The 16,220-nt window shown below is 44.7% G+C and overlaps 2 long non-coding RNA genes across 2 annotated transcripts; one reads left to right on the top strand and one right to left on the bottom strand.

Moving 5' to 3' along the window:
- Nucleotides 1-5,217: 5,217 nt before the first annotated feature.
- On the bottom strand, nucleotides 5,218-6,445 carry LOC138468276 (uncharacterized). The gene is made up of 3 exons (XR_011268232.1): nucleotides 6,113-6,445; nucleotides 5,909-6,019; nucleotides 5,218-5,428 (listed from the first exon to the last, which is right to left on the bottom strand). It is a non-coding gene; the product is annotated as an uncharacterized lncRNA (long non-coding RNA).
- Nucleotides 6,446-11,548: 5,103 nt separating this feature from the next.
- Nucleotides 11,549-12,775, top strand: LOC138468275 (uncharacterized). Its single transcript, XR_011268231.1, has 3 exons — nucleotides 11,549-11,880; nucleotides 11,974-12,084; nucleotides 12,565-12,775. It is a non-coding gene; the product is annotated as an uncharacterized lncRNA (long non-coding RNA).
- Nucleotides 12,776-16,220: the final 3,445 nt, after the last annotated feature.

Raw genomic sequence — 16,220 nt, 5'->3', positions numbered from 1 at the left:
GCCTGCTGCACGTGTAGTGGGTGTTTTTGGGGTTTTTACTTATTTATGTATTTATTGTGTGTTTTAAAGTGCGCTATCAGGCCAATGTGTGTGGACGTTCTCCTGGCCATGTGTTGCTGTTGCGCTATGTGGACACATGTGAGTCACATGATTGGACATTGTGGATTTGGCATGGTTTTATTTGGGCCACCTACCTGATTCTCCGGATGTCTGCACTCCTTTCTCCATCCCTCCGACTCCCTCTATGCTCTCCATTCCAATGGTGGAGGCACAGATTTCTTCCCAGGGGGTCAACTTGATGGGTGATTCCGACCCTCCCCCGGTGGCTGTGGCAATGTTGCGGTTGGCAGAAAGTATGCTACGGACGCGTATCCGCAGGTCGTCCCACCGCTTCCTGCATTGCTGTGGGTTGCGGGGTGCGGTCCCCACCGCACTTACCCGCTGTGCCACCAGGCCCATATGGCCTTCTTGTTCGCAAGTGCCGTCCTGGTCATTTGCGTGGAGAAGACGGCGGCGGCATTCTCCTGGAGGGTCTCTGTGAGTACGGTGAGTTCCTCACTGGAGAAGTGGACCTGCCGCTTGCGGTCGCACGCTTTCTTCGTTACTTTTCCCATTTTTCTTGGTTTCACTAGGGTGGATGACGGGTTGGGATGTGTCTCAGGGTGGTGTTTTTAGTGGTTGTGTGTATTTAGTGGTTTTATAGGTGTACGGGGTGTTGTTTCCCGTTCCGGGCCCATGTTTTTACTTCCGTTTCCGTATATTTACGGTCGCCGTACTTTCCGGTTGGCGCTCACTGCAGTGTCCGCTAGGATGGGTGGCGGTATTGCACCTAGGGCGCCGTACGGCGGCGGTGTGGGCCGTTTTGGGGTCATTTCCGCCATCGCGGACTTTGCACTTCTGCCATGGCGTGGTGCTCGTGCCCGATGGGTCGGAATGGGCCGCACTTTGCTCCATCGTGCAATGGCGGAAACGCTATTTACGCTGTGGCGGTCCGGTCAGTCACTTTCCGCATGGGTCGTAATGAGGGCCGTTGAGTTGAGCCTAATATTAGGAGCTCAGTCTTGTCATCATTGATGCAGAGTTCATGTTGTGCCATCCAGGCCTGAATAACCAGGTAGACGTCATTCAGGGATTTGGTGTCGGCTGTGTGATCTCGTGTGATGGGGATGAGCATCTGGGTGTCATCCACATAGTTAGTGTAAGAGACACCCAGATAATCAAGCACATCAAAGAGAGGTTTGGTGAACACGTTATAGAGTGTCGGCGACACACAGGAACCTTGTGGGACGCCGCAGTGAATAGGAGAAAGGTCAGCGGAGGCTATAGGAGAGAAGACCCGCATGGATCTGTTGTTTAGAAAAGAGTTGATCCAAGCATTGGCAGAGTCAGAGAAGTAGGCTGCAGATTTGAGATGTTGCCATAGAATTTGGTGATTGACCAGATCAAATGCGGCGGAAAGATTGAGAAGTAAGAGCAGCGCTAATTTCCCATTATCTTTTAGTACCTAAATATGAGTTTTAAGATCGATCAAGGCTGTTTCAGTTCCGTGGCTCGGTGTCATGATCTCTGCTTCCAAAAGGTCAGGGTTTTCCCAACTCCCTTGGAAGCAGATCCATAACCCAGGTTCCGAGTGCCAACCAGTCCCAATTGGGACCTTTTGGACCCAGTCCTAGTGCCAGTGGCACCAGGCTCATAAATATGCCCAGTCCCAGCGCTGGAAGCGCCGGGCTCATAATGCTTGGGTGGACTTACCTGCAGCAGACCATGCTGCTTACTTGCCTGCCAGTTGAGCCTCTGATCCTCTTCTGTTTGGAACTACTTTTCCTGTTGGGTGGGGCTGGAGCCACTCCCTAGATTCAGAACACTGGAACTCTTCTGGAAGGCAGGAACTCTTTTCTTACCAGGAACTCTTTTCTTACTTAGGCGTGGCTGTGGAAGGAGACACCTAAGCACTACAGGAGGCTATTTAAACCACACCCGGTGGATGAATCTTGCTTTGCGTTATTCTGCACCCTCTGCAGCAGAACGCTCATCGTGTCTTCTGCATCCGGTCCTGGGCCTAAGGAAAAAGGCTTACCATCCTGAATCCAGTCTTCAGCAACACCTATAAAGACAAGAAAGAACAGGTTAGCATTCCGGCATCTGAAAGGCAAAGGCTTACCTAATCTTCGTGCGCTCCGGAGGTCTTCACACTGCATTCCGGCATCTGAAAGACAAAAGCTTACCAACTCTTCGCACGCTCCGGAGGCCGTCGGCGCTGCATCCCGCATCTGAAAGACAAAACAAGGTGCGTTTAAAGACATTGGGGAACTTTAATACTCACGTGCCATTACTCCTTTCCACATCTAGCCCAGTGGGTATCCCGGCACCCTGCAGCCGCTCCGAACTTGTACCTGCAAAATAAAAAGACAGTTAGAGCGCATCGTGAAGCTAGCAACAAGCGCTTACTTACGTGCTTCCAGGCGCTTCTATCCATCACACGGGCTCCATCTTCAACTCACTTCAGCCCGTCATCCGCCATCGCCGGAACCCTGCAAAACAAGAGACATCATTATTAAAGACTTTAAAGACATTTGAGTTACTCGAAACTTACCGTTCGTGCAGTAAACGACGGACAGCAGTCCTCTGAAGTCAAGAGGCCTGCGCTACCTATACAGTGAAGAAACTGGTTACAGCACCCTGCCCCGAGGCAGATGGAGAGCTCGGCATTCACTTACCTAAGGTGAGAGCGTTAACCTGTGGGGGTCTACAGGAGAGGAGAAGGGGAAAGAGATAGGGACACCCCAATAACCCCAGTTCATTAACCCCGTATTTTCTATCTGCAGACATCTTACTCTGCACGTCAGGCATACAGGGCACAGAGGTCCAGCCCAAAGAGCCAACCGGGTGCTGCACATCACCTTTGAAGATACGGTAGTCGCCCAGTCAAGACCGGCGCCTCTGCGAGAATCAGGTGAGCGTTACAGAACGCAAAGCCTACCGCAAAACTCTCGCCCAGGCGCTATGGAAACCTCGGATACTGACCACCTAGCCTGGTTACTTGGGGAACTAAGGGCAGAAGTGCATGCAGCTCATCAGGAAACGAACGCTCTAAGAAGGGAACTAATTATTTCCAAGGAGAGAACAGATGATCTTGCTAGACAATTGCTACAGTCACAAGCCGGACAGACCCCGCTACCCGCATCAGGAGCAAATCTTCCTTCAACATCCTCTATGAATCCAGTGCAGATCAACCTACCTGGGGATGTACCTCTGGCTCCGCCCGAACGATTTTCTGGTGACCCAAAGAGGTTTGCGATATTTATCAATCAGTGCCGGTTGCACTTCTTATGCCGGCCAGCAGCCTTTCCAACTGATCAAGCTAAAGTAGCTTTTGTACTTTCGTACCTTAGTGGCAATGCGGCAGACTGGTCGATCCCTCTAGTTAATCAAGATGATCCGGTTCTCCATGATTTTCAAGCCTTTCAGCTTAGTATGGAAAAACTGTTCGCAAGACATGCACAGGGGCAGGCCTTGGACAATGAGCTTCTTTCGTTGCGACAGGGTAATCAAGACCTTTTGGCTTATATTGCATCTTTCAATAGACTAATAGTGGAAACTCAATGGCCTGAGGACAAAAGGATTACGCTGTTTTATAGAGGTCTACGTGGAGAGCTCAAAGACGTTTTAGCCCAAGTAGTGAATCCCCCACAAGACTGTTCGGATTATATAGACTTGGTCGTTCAAATAGATCACAGACTGCAGAACAGGAAGGCCGATCTTTCCAAGTTTGATGCTCGAGTATTTTCCAAACCGCCAACTCCTTCCAAAGGAGTAGACTCCGGGGAACCCATGCAAATAGGGGGTCTGAAAGGTCCTCTAACACAAAGGGAGCGGGAAAGGAGAAAACAGTTGCAATTATGCCTATATTGCGGAAACTCAGGGCACTTTCTTCGAGACTGTCCGGTGAAACCTGCCAAGAAGGCAGTAGGAGCTGCAGTTACCACAGTTACAAACTCTGAGCAGGGAAACGACCTCGCCAAACAAGAATAGAGGTCCTCTTGCCGAGCGTGAAAACCAGTTCCGTGACCTCGCATTTCGTGATACCTATGGTCCTCATTAGCCCTGATAATCCGGATCGATTACATGCAATTGAAGCTTACGTCGACAGCGGTGCCATCGGCAATTATGTGGATCATGAAATGGTTTTGAGGATGAATCTAACTCTTTGTCCCAAGGCTGTAAAGGACGTCATGACTACGGTGGATGGTACGGAGATAGCCTCTGAGCCAGTAACGCATACCACTCAAGAGGTGACGCTAGTAAGTCAAGATGGACACCATGAGAAGATCGTGTTCGATGTGATCAAGGCCCCTCAGTTCCAGATTATTCTAGGAATACCTTGGTTAGAGAAACACAATCCTCTGATCGATTGGCGAGCAAGAACGGTCCAGTTTCCAGAATGTGTCTCTACTTGTCACCCTCCACCTGGTGTTGCACTGGCAGCAATTTCTTCAGAGACTCCCCAGTTACCTCCCGAATACCTAGAATACCAAGATGTTTTCGGGAAGGAGCAGGCTAACTCTCTACCTCCTCATAGGTCTTATGACTGCCAGATAGACCTGATACCTGGATCTACTCCTCCTTGTAGTAAAATTTATGCCCTCACCGAGCCTGAGAACCTTCACCTTCGACAATACCTGGATCAATACCTGGCAAATGGGTTTATTCGTCCTTCCAAGTCCCCTGCCTCTTCAGCTTTGTTCTTCGTTCCAAAAAAGGAAGGAGACCTTAGAACTTGAATCGATTATCGCTCCCTGAACCAGATCACCGTTAAGAATAGATATCCGTTACCTTTGATCCCTGAACTCCTGGACCAAGTCAGAAAAGCATGCATATATACAAAGCTGGATCTTAGAGGAGCTTACCACTTGGTACGAGTAAAAGAGGGCGATGAATGGAAGACGGCCTTCCGCACCAAGTATGGGCTATTTGAATATCAGTGGTGCACACCTGGTAACAATTGATATAGAAATTCAAATCATCATTATATGTACAGAAGAGCTGGTTTAAGAATTTAAAGGTGCGGGGGAGGAAAAAAGGCCTTGGCACAAAGCCTAAATCAGAAAAGAGAAAATAGAAGAGGACCCAAAAAGTGGGGCCCTCCCGTCCCCTGCACACTGTTTACTGATGCCACATAGGGCCTTCAAATATATGGATATAGATATATAACAGCAGTTTGTTAGTTGAGCATATAACAATTTATTTGGCAAAGAGGAAAACAAAATTTGCCAAAAGGCACATTCTGTTGTACAAAGTAATTCGTGACGTTTAACATATTAAAACAAATTGCGAAGAAGCAATAAATGATGGAGAGGTGATGCTGTCCAATTGTGGAGTGGCCGACGCGTTTCGAGGGTAACCTCTTCTTCATAAGGGCCCAATTGAACTGTTGACAACATTTCAAGGAGACAAAAAGTAAAATCTTTTATTTTATTTCCATAACAGTCAAGGACTGACTGACAAGCTGTACATAACTCGGGATGCTAGCGAGATGGTGAAGAGCAGAATACTGGAGATCTAGTATGGTGAAAAGAGTGAACTAACAGATCAAAGAGAAACACTCTATACTAATAGCTAAACACATAACAAAGGAGATGTATTGTGTGAGATCCACCTACATGGTGGGATCTAGAAAATGGCGTGATGAAGAGTCAGACAGATCGAGATAAGCCAAAAGCGGTAGTGGGTTCTAAATAGCAAGGACCACCCTTGAATAGTGAAAAAGCTGAGTCAATATGGGGAGCGTGTTTAAGAAAAAACCATACCCCTCCTGTGGACGGAGAAAGAATAACTCCAAAAGAGCGCTACTGAATAAAATAAATAATACTTAAAATAAACCGGAATTGGTTTTAAAGAATGCACTCACTCGAGTTGCGGGACGAGTAGCCAAGGCAACAGGGGCATCCGTGTGGTCAACAAGTATTCGAAACAATTATACGATGCAGGGCATCTGCAAAGAGACACGTACTGCTGGCACCTAAGTGGGGACATATACATTTCTGTTATACTGGAGAAAAATAAACCTGGGGTCTCCCAACCGGGCAAAGGGACCCAAGTAGCGGTAGCTTACCTGTACAGTGCGGGGAACACTGTTAGTGGAAACTGAAACCGGCAGGCAGTGGCTCCGCGCGGTCGTAACCTAGGGAACGAGCTGTGCTGGGGACACGCCGTCAGACGTAGAAAGGAAACTAAATAATAAACATAGAAAAGGGCATAGAAGCCGGTGAGTGAGGAATATGGAGGCCATCATGCAATGGCGCATAGTGCAAGCGTACTCATAGGGACTGACCAGAGATCAGGATAAATAAGAAAAGTAGAGTTAATATGTTCCATAATGAAACATAAGAATTCTGGTGTTCACCATCGCAACGCATTTTATAATTTTGGTTCTAATGGAACAGAAATTTGTAAATAGTACAATAATCGTTACAGTCATGATAGATAGCACAAATGGTACATGCAGTTTACTCTTAATAGTCCAAAACAAATCATGTAGAGTCATGAGGCTACTCATTATATAGTGAGACAAGTATAATTCAATGGCAAGGGGATAAAAGATTGCGATGTAGCCTATTACTCATACAAGGTTCGAACGAATGGAGAGATGGTTCAATTGGTCATTCGTGAACAGGTGCAAACATTTAAGTGAATATAGGCAAGTCAAACATAGGAAAATACAGTTCCCTTGAAGAAAACATCAAAGTCACAACACTTGTAATGACAAAGAAAAAAATTTTTTTTAAGGTCCGGGATACTGACACTTGTGTATAGTAGTTGGCGATGTAACATGTGAGTTTCACAATTCACTATAGAAAGCAACTCAAAGAGAATTCATCATTCAGACCCTTAGGTTGCAAAGTGTCAAGTGTGTGGATCCAGTACTTCTCTCGCTGTGACAACAAGGATTGGTAATTGCCACCTCTGTGTGGACGTTTGACAATTTCTATGACTTGAAATTTAATTTGTGCAATCGTATGTTGGAATTCGATGAAGTGCCTTGCCACTGGGGATCTGAGATTCTTACATCTGATGGTGGATTTGTGTTCTGACCATCTTTCTTTGACGGGTCTTGTGGTTTGTCCTATGTATAATTTACCACAGGGACATTTCAATGAGTAGATGACACCTGCGGAGAGGCAGGTGGAAAAGTCTCTGATTTTGAATTTCTTCCCAGTTTGTGGGTGAGATATCGTTTCACCTTTTATAACATTGTTACAGTTCGTACAGTTCAAGCAGGGAAAGGTACCCTTCTTTATGGTACTCAGTACAAGTTGTTTGTCTTTAGGAGGTCTTTCCGCTCTCACTAGTTTATCTTTGAGATTATGTCCACGTTTAAAGGCCATCATTGGTGCTTTGGGAAATAATTTCAGGAGAGAGGGATCATTGTGTAGTATGGTCCAATTTTTACGCAGAGTTTTGCTGATTTGGAAACTCTGTCGTGAGTACTTTGAAATGTAGAGTAGCGGTGTGGACTTATCCTTGACTTTAGGGATGCGTAGTTGTTCCTTCGTGAAGGTCTCTGATCTGTTGCGGGCTTCTCCTGTGATAGTATCTGGATACCCCCTAGATCCAAATCGTTCAACTAGAAATGAACATTCTGAGTCAAGGCCTGCTGGGTCTGAGATAATTCTCTTCAATCTTAACATTTGACTGAATGGTAGGCTTTTGAGCATGGGTTTAGGATGGAAACTGCTGAAATGTAAAAGATTATTCACGTCTGTTGGTTTATGGTACACCGTGGTGTCGATGTGACCCTCTTTGATCTGTAAGCTCACATCCAAAAAATGTAATGAAGGGTCCCCTACTTCCATTGTGAATTTGATTGTGTTGTTCACTGAATTCAGATGTTCCAAAAAAAGATCCAATTCATCTCGTGTACCACACCAGATACCGAAGATATCATCTATATAACGTTTCCAGGTCAAGATTTTAAATGACCAAAATGGGTGATCCAACACGTTTTCTTTTTCAAATTTATACATGTAGGTGTTAGCATAAACCGGAGCCATGGCCGACCCCATTGAAGTACCTGATGATTGTACATAGTATTGGCCCTGAAATCTAAAGTAACTGTTGTGAAGAATTATTTCCAGTAATTCCACAATAAATTCTTTGTTCCCTCTTATATGTTCATGATTCAACAGGAGCCAGAGTACAGCATCAACCCCTTCGATGTGGGGAATAGAGGTGTAAAGGCTGCATACATCCATACTAAAGAGAATGCAGCTAGTGTCCAGGGCTATGATTTCTTGTAGACAGTTGAGGAAGTCTGTAGTGTCCTTCAGGTAGGTTGGTATTTCCTGGATTAGAGGTTGAAGTAAACGATCCACATAGATGGCCAATGGGTCAAATATGCTATCAGTTCCCGCAACTATTGGTCTGAGTGGCGGATTAATGTTGTCTTTATGAACCTTTGGTAAGCCATAGAACACAGGCGTGATTGGATATTTGTTTATAAGGAACTGACTTGTTTTTGAATCAATCCAGTTGTTTTCCAAAGCATTGTCAATAGCTTTCTGGATGATGGCTTTGATTCTAAGTAGTGGATCATTATCAAGTTTTGTGTAAGTAACGGTGTCGTTAAGTAGTTCCAGACATCTCCGTGTGTAGTAGGATGAATCCATGATCACGATTGCCCCACCCTTATCCGCAGGTTTGATAGTTAAATCTTCATCTTTAGCCAGCTGTTCAACATGTTCAAGTTGGCTATTCTTAATATTAACTGGTTTAGTGCTATGGTAATTAATTCTTTTGAGGTCATTAATGACACTCTTCTCGAAGAGATCCAAGATCGAATTTTGAATCTGAGGGTCGAAAGTACTCTTGGGGCGCATCTGTAGGATGTCATCCTCTAGGGCCTGTGATTCTGTATCCAAATCGGATTCGAAAAACATCTTCAATCTTAATTTCCTCAACAATCTGTGAAGACAGATTTTTTCTTCAAATAGTGATGTGTTGCAAGTAGGAACAAAGGAAAGACCACGGTTTAAGATATCAAGTTGGCCACTCGTCAGGTTTTTGCTTGATAGGTTGATGACTAGATTTTCACTTATTTGTATCTTCCTTTTTGTGTTTTTCGCCCCAAGAGTACTTTCGACCCTCAGATTCAAAATTCGATCTTGGATCTCTTCGAGAAGAGTGTCATTAATGACCTCAAAAGAATTAATTACCATAGCACTAAACCAGTTAATATTAAGAATAGCCAACTTGAACATGTTGAACAGCTGGCTAAAGATGAAGATTTAACTATCAAACCTGCGGATAAGGGTGGGGCAATCGTGATCATGGATTCATCCTACTACACACGGAGATGTCTGGAACTACTTAACGACACCGTTACTTACACAAAACTTGATAATGATCCACTACTTAGAATCAAAGCCATCATCCAGAAAGCTATTGACAATGCTTTGGAAAACAACTGGATTGATTCAAAAACAAGTCAGTTCCTTATAAACAAATATCCAATCACGCCTGTGTTCTATGGCTTACCAAAGGTTCATAAAGACAACATTAATCCGCCACTCAGACCAATAGTTGCGGGAACTGATAGCATATTTGACCCATTGGCCATCTATGTGGATCGTTTACTTCAACCTCTAATCCAGGAAATACCAACCTACCTGAAGGACACTACAGACTTCCTCAACTGTCTACAAGAAATCATAGCCCTGGACACTAGCTGCATTCTCTTTAGTATGGATGTATGCAGCCTTTACACCTCTATTCCCCACATCGAAGGGGTTGATGCTGTACTCTGGCTCCTGTTGAATCATGAACATATAAGAGGGAACAAAGAATTTATTGTGGAATTACTGGAAATAATTCTTCACAACAGTTACTTTAGATTTCAGGGCCAATACTATGTACAATCATCAGGTACTTCAATGGGGTCGGCCATGGCTCCGGTTTATGCTAACACCTACATGTATAAATTTGAAAAAGAAAACGTGTTGGATCACCCATTTTGGTCATTTAAAATCTTGACCTGGAAACGTTATATAGATGATATCTTCGGTATCTGGTGTGGTACACGAGATGAATTGGATCTTTTTTTGGAACATCTGAATTCAGTGAACAACACAATCAAATTCACAATGGAAGTAGGGGACCCTTCATTACATTTTTTGGATGTGAGCTTACAGATCAAAGAGGGTCACATCGACACCACGGTGTACCATAAACCAACAGACGTGAATAATCTTTTACATTTCAGCAGTTTCCATCCTAAACCCATGCTCAAAAGCCTACCATTCAGTCAAATGTTAAGATTGAAGAGAATTATCTCAGACCCAGCAGGCCTTGACTCAGAATGTTCATTTCTAGTTGAACGATTTGGATCTAGGGGGTATCCAGATACTATCACAGGAGAAGCCCGCAACAGATCAGAGACCTTCACGAAGGAACAACTACGCATCCCTAAAGTCAAGGATAAGTCCACACCGCTACTCTACATTTCAAAGTACTCACGACAGAGTTTCCAAATCAGCAAAACTCTGCGTAAAAATTGGACCATACTACACAATGATCCCTCTCTCCTGAAATTATTTCCCAAAGCACCAATGATGGCCTTTAAACGTGGACATAATCTCAAAGATAAACTAGTGAGAGCGGAAAGACCTCCTAAAGACAAACAACTTGTACTGAGTACCATAAAGAAGGGTACCTTTCCCTGCTTGAACTGTACGAACTGTAACAATGTTATAAAAGGTGAAACGATATCTCACCCACAAACTGGGAAGAAATTCAAAATCAGAGACTTTTCCACCTGCCTCTCCGCAGGTGTCATCTACTCATTGAAATGTCCCTGTGGTAAATTATACATAGGACAAACCACAAGACCCGTCAAAGAAAGATGGTCAGAACACAAATCCACCATCAGATGTAAGAATCTCAGATCCCCAGTGGCAAGGCACTTCATCGAATTCCAACATACGATTGCACAAATTAAATTTCAAGTCATAGAAATTGTCAAACGTCCACACAGAGGTGGCAATTACCAATCCTTGTTGTCACAGCGAGAGAAGTACTGGATCCACACACTTGACACTTTGCAACCTAAGGGTCTGAATGATGAATTCTCTTTGAGTTGCTTTCTATAGTGAATTGTGAAACTCACATGTTACATCGCCAACTACTATACACAAGTGTCAGTATCCCGGACCTTAAAAAAAATTTTTTTCTTTGTCATTACAAGTGTTGTGACTTTGATGTTTTCTTCAAGGGAACTGTATTTTCCTATGTTTGACTTGCCTATATTCACTTAAATGTTTGCACCTGTTCACGAATGACCAATTGAACCATCTCTCCATTCGTTCGAACCTTGTATGAGTAATAGGCTACATCGCAATCTTTTATCCCCTTGCCATTGAATTATACTTGTCTCACTATATAATGAGTAGCCTCATGACTCTACATGATTTGTTTTGGACTATTAAGAGTAAACTGCATGTACCATTTGTGCTATCTATCATGACTGTAACGATTATTGTACTATTTACAAATTTCTGTTCCATTAGAACCAAAATTATAAAATGCGTTGCGATGGTGAACACCAGAATTCTTATGTTTCATTATGGAACATATTAACTCTACTTTTCTTATTTATCCTGATCTCTGGTCAGTCCCTATGAGTACGCTTGCACTATGCGCCATTGCATGATGGCCTCCATATTCCTCACTCACCGGCTTCTATGCCCTTTTCTATGTTTATTATTTAGTTTCCTTTCTACGTCTGACGGCGTGTCCCCAGCACAGCTCGTTCCCTAGGTTACGACCGCGCGGAGCCACTGCCTGCCGGTTTCAGTTTCCACTAACAGTGTTCCCCGCACTGTACAGGTAAGCTACCGCTACTTGGGTCCCTTTGCCCGGTTGGGAGACCCCAGGTTTATTTTTCTCCAGTATAACAGAAATGTATATGTCCCCACTTAGGTGCCAGCAGTACGTGTCTCTTTGCAGATGCCCTGCATCGTATAATTGTTTCGAATACTTGTTGACCACACGGATGCCCCTGTTGCCTTGGCTACTCGTCCCGCAACTCGAGTGAGTGCATTCTTTAAAACCAATTCCGGTTTATTTTAAGTATTATTTATTTTATTCAGTAGCGCTCTTTTGGAGTTATTCTTTCTCCGTCCACAGGAGGGGTATGGTTTTTTCTTAAACACGCTCCCCATATTGACTCAGCTTTTTCACTATTCAAGGGTGGTCCTTGCTATTTAGAACCCACTACCGCTTTTGGCTTATCTCGATCTGTCTGACTCTTCATCACGCCATTTTCTAGATCCCACCATGTAGGTGGATCTCACACAATACATCTCCTTTGTTATGTGTTTAGCTATTAGTATAGAGTGTTTCTCTTTGATCTGTTAGTTCACTCTTTTCACCATACTAGATCTCCAGTATTCTGCTCTTCACCATCTCGCTAGCATCCCGAGTTATGTACAGCTTGTCAGTCAGTCCTTGACTGTTATGGAAATAAAATAAAAGATTTTACTTTTTGTCTCCTTGAAATGTTGTCAACAGTTCAATTGGGCCCTTATGAAGAAGAGGTTACCCTCGAAACGCGTCGGCCACTCCACAATTGGACAGCATCACCTCTCCATCATTTATTGCTTCTTCGCAATTTGTTTTAATATGTTAAACGTCACGAATTACTTTGTACAACAGAATGTGCCTTTTGGCAAATTTTGTTTTCCTCTTTGCCAAATAAATTGTTATATGCTCAACTAACAAACTGCTGTTATATATCTATATCCATATATTTGAAGGCCCTATGTGGCATCAGTAAACAGTGTGCAGGGGACGGGAGGGCCCCACTTTTTGGGTCCTCTTCTATTTTCTCTATTTGAATATCAGGTCATGCCCTTCGGACTTTGCAATGCCCCGGCCGCCTTTCAATATTTTATGAACGATGTCCTCAGAGAGCTCATAGATGTGTGTGTTGTTGTTTACATCGACGACATTCTCGTTTATTCTTCATCGGAATCTGAACATCGGAAACACGTGAAAATGGTCCTCGAAAGATTGCGTCAACACAAACTTTTCGCTAAATTGGAAAAATGTGTTTTCAACGTGACTGAAGTTGAATTCTTGGGATTCATATTATCACCTGGCGGAGTGCGTATGGATTCAAAGAAGGTCGATGCAGTTCTCAAATGGCCATCACCATCCTCCGTAAAAGGTGTGCAAAGCATGTTAGGCTTCGCTAACTTTTACCGCAGGTTTATCCCCGAGTTCTCTCGAATAGTCCAGCCCATCACTGCCTTGTTAAAGAAAAACAAACGTTTTGAATGGTCTACCGAGGCGGAACAAGCTTTCCAGGATTTGAAGACTAAATTTATCTCTGCACCAATCTTAAAACACCCTCGCCCCGAACTCCCCTACATCATGGAAACTGATGCTTCAAGCCTTGCCATGGGGGCAGTTCTATCACAAAAGGACCCGGTAACCAATCAGTGGCATTTTGGTCCTGCAAATTCTCGCCTCCTGAAGTCAATTACACGATTACTGACAAGGAACTTCTGGCTATCAAGTCTGCCTTTAAGGCTTGGCGGCATTATCTGCTGGGGGCCCGACACACCGTTACTGTGATTACGGATAACCGAAACCTGCAATATTTGAAAACCGCAAAAGCCCAATCCTCTAGACAACTCCGTTGGGCATTATTCTTTGCCGAGTTTGACTTCATAATTACCTATCGACCTGGTACAAAGAACGGTAAAGCCGATGCCCTTTCTCGGATGGGAGTGGAAGAACAATTGATCAACCCTAAACCTGTACCAATCATTCCCGAACAAAGAATTCTGGGTGTAATCGCCACAGAATCCATAGAGGAAGTTAAGGATAAAGCCAGGCAACTTGTAACTCCAGCAGACATACAGAATTGGCATCTGCAGGGAAAGGACTTTGCAGTAAAGGACAACTTATTGTATTTCCAAGAACGATTATACCTACCCAGCACAGATTTACAGAAAAAAGTAATCTCTTGTTATCACGACTCTTTAATGGAAGGTCATCCCGGTATAGCCAAGACCTCAGAAAAGATCAAGCGCTACTTCTGGTGGCCGTCTTGGAAAAAAGATATCAGAGACTTTATAATGTCCTGTGGAGTATGCGCCCAAAACAAGAGCCAAAAGGAAAGACCAGCAGGCCTCTTACGCCCTATTGACATCCCACCTCGCCCTTGGCATACGCTTTCTATGGACTTCATCACCGATCTACCTCCATGCTCCGGATACAATACGATTCTAGTAATCGTGGACTTATTCTCCAAGATGGCGCATTTCATTCCGCTCAAAGGCTTGCCAACAGCAGCAACTCTGGCCCGAGAATTTCTCGAAAACATCGTCCGACTGCACGGTTTTCCTTCGGTTCTAATTTCGGATCGGGGTAGTCAATTTATTTCTCATTTTTGGCGAAGTTGCTGTCGGTCAGCTCAAATTGATGTGAGACTATCGACCAGTCACCACCCTCAGACCGACGGACAAACCGAGAGGACCAATCAAACTCTGGAACAGTATTTACGCTGCATGCTGCAACAAACTGAAAAAACTTGGAAAGATATCCTTTGGATAGCCGAGTATGCCTACAATAACTCTGTCCATTCGGGAACTGGGAAAACCCCGTTTTTTCTTTTGTACGGCAGTCACCCTCGAACCTCGGAGTTGGATCCCCTCCAAGATCTTGAAACACCAGCAGTAGACTACCTGCATTCTACAATCACCCAAGCCTTTAAGGAAGCTGTTTCTCACCTTCAAAGGGCTAAAGAACAATACAAGAAAGGAGCAGATCAACATCGGAAGGAAGCCCCTCACTATCAAGTAGGGGATCAAGTCTGGTTATCCACCAAATATCTATCTCTAAAAGGGCCACGCACATTCAACCCAAGATACCTTGGTCCCTATTCCATCACTACCATAGTAAACCCAGTAGCGGTCAAGTTGGACTTGCCCCCGCACATGAAGATACATCCGGTCTTCCACGTCTCTCTATTAAAACCCGTGCAACCTCAAACCCGAATAACCAAATCTCCAAAACCTATCCTAGTTGATGGAGAACTCGAGTTTGAAGTCAAAAGCATTCTGGACTCCAAGATCTCCAAATCTAAACTATTCTACCTAATTGACTGGAAAGGCTACGGCCCCCAAGAGAGATCCTGGGAACCTGCTGAATATGTCCACGCTCCTCGCCTAATCAAAAGATTTCACCGAACATTTCCTGACAAGCCAAAACCCCCGGAGAAGCCCGGTTTGGGAGGGGCCTTGAGGGGGGTACTGTCATGATCTCTGCTTCCAAAAGGTCAGGGTTTTCCCAACTCCCTTGGAAGCAGATCCATAACCCAGGTTCCGAGTGCCAACCAGTCCCAATTGGGACCTTTTGGACCCAGTCCTGGCGCCAGTGGCACCAGGCTCATAAATATGCCCAGTTCCAGCGCTGGAAGCGCCGGGCTCATAATGCTTGGGTGGACTTACCTGCAGCAGACCATGCTGCTTACTTGCCTGCCAGTTGAGCCTCTGATCCTCTTCTGTTTGGAACTACTTTTCCTGTTGGGTGGGGCTGGAGCCACTCCCTAGATTCAGAACACTGGAACTCTTCTGGAAGGCAGGAACTCTTTTCTTACCAGGAACTCTTTTCTTACTTAGGCGTGGCTGTGGAAGGAGACACCTAAGCACTACAGGAGGCTATTTAAACCACACCCGGTGGATGAATCTTGCTTTGCGTTATTCTGCACCCTCTGCAGCAGAACGCTCATCGTGTCTTCTGCATCCGGTCCTGGGCCTAAGGAAAAAGGCTTACCATCCTGAATCCAGTCTTCAGCAACACCTATAAAGACAAGAAAGAACAGGTTAGCATTCCGGCATCTGAAAGGCAAAGGCTTACCTAATCTTCGTGCGCTCCGGAGGTCTTCACACTGCATTCCGGCATCTGAAAGACAAAAGCTTACCAACTCTTCGCACGCTCCGGAGGCCGTCGGCGCTGCATCCCGCATCTGAAAGACAAAACAAGGTGCGTTTAAAGACATTGGGGAACTTTAATACTCACGTGCCATTACTCCTTTCCACATCTAACCCAGTGGGTATCCCGGCACCCTGCAGCCGCTCCGAACTTGTACCTGCAAAATAAAAAGACAGTTAGAGCGCATCGTGAAGCTAGCAACAAGCGCTTACTTACGTGCTTCC

Source organism: Ambystoma mexicanum, chromosome 4q (assembly GCF_040938575.1).
Source record: "Ambystoma mexicanum isolate Mex_15411 chromosome 4q, UKY_AmexF1_1, whole genome shotgun sequence".
Taxonomy (NCBI): domain Eukaryota; kingdom Metazoa; phylum Chordata; class Amphibia; order Caudata; family Ambystomatidae; genus Ambystoma; species Ambystoma mexicanum.
This window is presented reverse-complemented; position numbering and strand designations above follow the sequence as displayed.